Source organism: Rhinoderma darwinii, chromosome 10 (genome assembly GCF_050947455.1).
Source record: "Rhinoderma darwinii isolate aRhiDar2 chromosome 10, aRhiDar2.hap1, whole genome shotgun sequence".
In the NCBI taxonomy this organism is placed as follows: Eukaryota; Metazoa; Chordata; class Amphibia; order Anura; family Rhinodermatidae; genus Rhinoderma; species Rhinoderma darwinii.
The window spans coordinates 46,334,555-46,340,554 of NC_134696.1; the positions used below are offsets into that span (position 1 = coordinate 46,334,555).

The following is a 6,000-nucleotide window of genomic DNA, read 5'->3' on the forward strand; positions in this document are numbered from 1 at the left end:
GCGTTTTTGTTGATTTTCTGTTTTGGGTTTTGCTCATTGAATTCAATAGGGATGCAAAACCCACAACAGAAAGCCAAGTGTTACTCCATACTCAGAATTTTTCTTAAAAACTCACACTTACCCAGAACTCCCTGGTTCTTCCTCCAGTCCAGCCTCCCAGGATGACCTTTCGTCCCATTTGACCACTGCAGCCAATCACAGGCTGCGGTGGTCACACGGTCTGCAGGCCGGACCGGACAGCAAAGGTGGGACGCGTCACCCTGACAACGGCCTAGGTAAGAATGAGCTTTTTGTTTTTTTATTTCTATGCTGCTTACCGCAGCAAAAATTCCAGCCACCACATTGTGGTGCGGTTTTTCGGACAGATTGTGCTGCGGGGTCGGTCGGATATGCTGCATAGTTTTTTACGTAGCATACCCGAGCCGTGGGAACCCGGCCTAACAGATCAGAGAATTGTATAAACAGCAGTACCCCAATGTACATATATTATCAATTGCTTCATTTAGAACTGTGTAGGATTCAATAGCTGAGCTGAAAACCTGTGGAGAAAGGAAATGTCACTTCATTGCGCTCACTGTTTTATTACAGCCTGTGTCTACTACATAGACAGAATACCTGAACAGGCTACCAAAAACAGTAGCCAGTCTTCTGCCCACTGACAAAGGCTGGTCATACACATTAGATATATGTTGGCCGAACGCACCAATTTCGGCAGGACCGGCTGACAATCTACTGTGTATGGTGGCGTCCCAATCCTTTTGTTCAGTAGTCTGCCAGCAGGTTTCTCCCTTCTCCCCATTAAAAACACATGTACGCTCGGAATGTGTATAGGGGACCTGGGAGAAATAGCTGTCGCCCCAACGATCAGTCAGACAACAGCTGTCTAATGTGTATGGCCAGCCTAACAATAAAGGTGGCCGTAAATCACCATGGTATGCTGGTCCAGCCGAAATCGGATACAAGTATAGTGAACGCTCAGTTGTAAGTATTAGGACTGTACAGGTTTTTATCCTTTGGCTATAAACAAAATTATCCCATTAATTGACTTGAAGCAGAGCTATTAAAAATGGTAATGAATTAAAACACACAGAAGTTGGAGAACTTTTCATTATAAATTACAATTATTAAGCATTATTTACATAAAACGAGAACCCCTTTGGGTCATCCTGTAGTTAACGCGAGAAGGCATTTTGTACAGTTTTTGCACATTTGAGCAATTCTTTACTATCAGTAAATTTACCGTCCTATGATCCTCAGACTTTTATGAATGAGTCGTAGCTATAGAATCACAACACATATAAAACTTGTTAGTAAACTATTTTCCATAGATATATGTCTTTTCTGTCTTCCTTTAGTTTTGGTTGACACTGAACCTGCTGGCATTGGGTTTGTCTACCCATAATTGTTCCTATTTTGTATTTGAATATATCTGTGGTATACTAAATTGTAAGCTCCACTGTACACAGCTGCTGTCAAGAGTGATTGCATTCAATATACAGCACCGTGGAATATGTTGGTGCTATAAATAAGTAAACTTTTAGAGCACAGCCTCCTATATGCTATTTCTGGGTGCAGAATGTGACCGTCCACTACCCCCATACAGCTAGTGCTGCTAGAATTCTTCCAGTACTGGCCTTTGTCTTCTTCCCTGATGATTTCCATAGCTGTCTCCAAGTTGCCCGGGACCTTTTTACGAATACTCCAAGTGATCTCATTGAGTGTCCCAGAAATGACCATAAACACTTATTAGAGGTCACATCCACATAACGGAACATACAGAATATAACTTAGCAGAGTTGACTTACCAGAGGAGTGTCTGCCTGCAGTCCCTCTCCCTGACTTTGCCTTGCAGATGATGACTTGGAGTTCCCTGCCAGCTCGCTGGGGCTAGAGATGGCCAGGAAAGGAGGAGGCTTGGATGGGAGTAGGAGGGGTAACATTAGACAGTGTCAGATGGGGAGAGCAGGATTTCAGAAGACGCTGGAGCTGCGGGAAACATTGCAGAAAGCCAGCACTTCAGATTCTTGCTGACCGGGATGTGATGGGAGAATGGGTACAAGGTTTAATGTTACGTTGTTTTTTGTTAATGAATAATGTTGTCATAGTGGACTTGTCTAGATGGCACGGAACAAAACCCCAATTTTACCCGTGTGAGACTAAACACACTATGTAAAGGGTTGTCTGATTTAGAACAAAACATTTTAAAATACCTTATTAGTAGATTCTAAGTTAAGAGATGGAGGTCTACCATTCAGGACCCTCTATAAGGCATCATTTACATGACCGTGATATACGTCCGTGCGTCGCGCGTGCTTTTCACACGGGTCGCACGGACCTATACAAGTCTATGGGGCAGTGCAGACAGTCCGTGAGTTTTGCGCAGCGTGAGTCCGCTGCGTAAAACTCACGACATGTTCTATATTTCCCCGTTTTTCGCGCATCACGCACCCATTGAAGTCAATGTGTGCGTGAAAACCACGCAGGTCGCACGGAAGCACTTCCGTGCGAACTGCGTGGTTCGCGCAACAGCTGTCATTCTCTGAATGTAAACAGAAAAGCACCACGTGCTTTTCTGTTTACAAACATCCAAACGGAGTGTCAAAATGATACACTGATGACACACGCAGCTGTTAAGTGCCTTTTGCGCACGCAAAACGTTGCGTTTTTTGCGTGCGTATAACGCACACGCTCGTGTAAATCAGGCCTAAGTCAGAGCTGAGAGGGTCTACACTCCAGAGGACCTGGCATGTCTGTCTATTATACAGACATTACATTGTTTTAATGGGAACTGTGTAATGTTTAATTTCCTCAATGGTGGCGCTGCAGAGAACTTGAACACTTCCATCATAGATGTAATGTCCGTGGCTGCGGGCTGTCAGCTCCGTTCTCCCCCTGACAGCCGCAGCCACGAGTCGGCAAGCGCTGGCCCAAGCCTCTTCCTCAGGAGAAGCCAGTGCTCGCATCTACTCACCACAGCCAGATCCCGTAGGGTGTGCGCGCACGCTCGTGCCCGCTCTTAAAGGGGCAGCGCGCGCACCGGACCTCGTTCATGAACCATAGCCATGCTATGCTGTATTCCACGCCTGTCCTGCTTCTTCACGCCTGACGTCTACCTGCTGCCAAGTTCCTGCCAAGCCTGCCTTGCTTCTGTCCGAGCTGCCACAGGTACCCTATACGAACTATAGACTTTGACCTGCGTCCTGTTGGCCAGCTGCCTTACCACCAAGACGGTACGGCCCAGTGGGTCCACGAACCCAACGTGACAGTAAGCTCAGGCATGGATCCCACTAGTCGACCCAAGACCATGACGACGTCACAGGAGATGCGGGCGGATTTGCTGGACCTCCAGTCTCGACAGGACCAACTCCTCCAGACTTTGAACATTCTTGTACTTCAGCAGGAGGCACAAGCTGCCGTTCCTCCTACTACACCTCCTGGCAGTGTTGATCCTCAGACTATACCTCCAGGCAGTGTCGACCCGCGTTTTTCTTTGCCTTTTCCGGACCGCTATGATGGAGACGCAGGTTCCTGTCGTGGATTTTTTAACCAGTGCCAGATACATTTCAGCCTGTATACTAGGACATTTTCATCTGACGGCGCAAGGGTCGCTTTCATCATCTCTCTCTTCACTGGCAAGGCTCTTGCTTGGGCGAACCCTATCTGGGAGAGACAAGGACCAGAGACCCGTGACTTCCAAGCCTGTCTCCGGACTTTTCGAATGGTGTTTGAGGAGCCTGGACGGTCTCATCTGCAGTGGCTACCTTTATTAAACTACGCCAAGGAGACACCTCCGTGGGCGAGTATGCCATCCACTTCCGCACCCTGGTGGGAGAACTGTTATGGAACAATGAGGCCCTGGTAGCTGCATTCTGGCATGGACTGTCTCCTAAAATTAAGGACGAACTTGCCGCTCGAGACCTGCCATCTACCCTGGATGACCTCATCCTCCTGTCCGCCCGGATTTATATGCGGATCCGAGAACGCCTCCAAGAGGTTCATCGGGAGGGAGACCCTCCTAGTCTGGTACCTACTTTGCAGCAACCCCTGCTGTCCTCAGATGTCGATCCTCCTAAGGAGTCTTTGATGATGGACCGGGGAAAACTATCCACCCAGGAGAGACAACGCAGAATCACTTCGGGACTTTGTCTATATTGTGGCCTCGGTTTCGATCTTGTGCGCCTGTGCCCACAAAAGCCCCAAAGCCTAGGGTTGCTAGGAGTGACAACCCTGGGTAAAAAAGGACTTCCGTTCAAATTGTCCTTACCCATGACCATAGTGTCCGGCGAGAGAACGCATCAGGTCTCTGGGTATCTGGACTCTGGATCCGCTGCTAATTTCATCCGTAGAGACCTAGTGGACCTTCTTCAGTTGCCTACCACCCCTATGGAGAGCCCGCTGACAATTGCTTTAGTGGATGGTCTACCCTTGCCAGTCCCAGTTATTGCTGTGACCAAACAACTGAGGCTCCAAGTAGGGGCTCTCCACTCCAAACTGCTGTCGTTCTATGTCCTACCCAGAGCCGTTGACACTGTGTTGCTGGGCCTGCCTTGGCTCCAATTGCATGCACCAGTCCTGGACTGGAACTCTGGAGAGGTTCTCCAGTGGGGCCCCGAGTGTCACAATCGTTGCCTGAGACAGATTTGTTCGATTTAGCCTCCTCTGCCTTAGTCACTGGCAGGATTGCCTAGTCATTTTGCTTAATTTGCGGACGTCTTCAGCAAGCAAGAGGCGGAGACACTGCCCCCACATCGGGCGTATGACTGTCCTATCAAGCTGGTTCCTGGTGCTTCCCTTCCCCGTGGTAGGGTATATCCTCTCTCTCTGCCAGAGACTCTTTCTATGTCCGCCTATGTTAGAGAGAACTTCGAGCGGGGCTTCATACGCAAGTCTTCCTCCCCTGCAGGAGCCGGGTTCTTCTTCGTCAAAAAGAAGGATGGTTCTCTTCATCCCTGTATAGACTACCGGGGTCTCAACCAGATCACGGTGAAAAATAAGTATCCATTGACATTGATCTCAGAATTATTTGACCGTATACGTGGTGCCAAGATTTTTTCCATGTTAGACCTGCGGGGGGCTTGCAACCTAATCCGGATTCGCCAGGGTGACGAATGGAAGACGGCATTTAACACCGGGGACGGACACTATGAATATCTAGTAATGCTGTTCGGCTTGTGTAATGCCCCCGCGGTCTTCCAGGAGTTTATTAATGACATTTTTCGTGACCTCGTCGATTTTGTGTAGTAGTCTATCTTGATGACATCTTGATTTTTTCTCCAGATCCTATGACTCATCAGAAACATGTCCATCAAGCCTTGCTGCGGTTAAGGGAGAATCATCTGTACGCAAAATTGGAGAAGTGTGTGTTTGAGAGGGATGCGCTACCCTTCCTGGGCTACATCATCTCGAATAGATAGGTAAAGTCTGTCCTGGAATGGCCACGTCCTCAAGGCTTGAGGGCCATACAGCGCTTTCTGGGATTCGCTTATTTTTACAGACAGTTCATCCCAAACTTTTCTTCACTGACATCTCCTATCTCTAACCTCACCAAGAAGGGCATGAACGCCAAGGTGTGGACTCCTGAGGCAGAGTCCGCATTCAATACCCTGAAGAATGCCTTCACATCAGCCTCTTTCCGCTATCATCCAGACATTTACCTACAGTTCTCGTTGGAGGTGGACGCCTCTTCTGCCGTTGCTGGTGCACTCCTGTTCCAAAGAGGGCAAGTCTAGGGTATGTGGATATTTTTCTAAGCTTTTCTCTTCTGCAGAGCGCAACTACTCGATTGGGGATCGGGAGTTACTTGGCATCAAATTGGCCCTGGAGGAGTGGAGACATCTACTAGAGGGCGCAGCTCACCCCATCCTGATTTTTACGGACCACAAGAACCTCACCTACCTCCAGACAGCCCAACGGCTGAATCCTCGTCAGGCCAGGTGGTCACTGTTCTTTGCCAGGTTCCAGTTTGAGCTCCATTATCGCCCGGCTGACAAGAATGTGAGG

General features: G+C 48.5%; 1 protein-coding gene across 1 annotated transcript in view; it reads right to left on the reverse strand.

Moving 5' to 3' along the window:
- The window catches only part of LOC142661421 (protein kinase C and casein kinase substrate in neurons protein 1-like), a 46,136-nt gene extending 44,283 nt beyond the window's left edge, over window positions 1-1,853 (reverse strand). The window contains exon 1 of the mRNA XM_075838811.1: window positions 1,806-1,853. The gene's annotated coding sequence lies outside the window, so the exon portion shown is untranslated. The remainder of the gene's footprint in view (window positions 1-1,805) is intronic.
- Window positions 1,854-6,000: the final 4,147 nt, after the last annotated feature.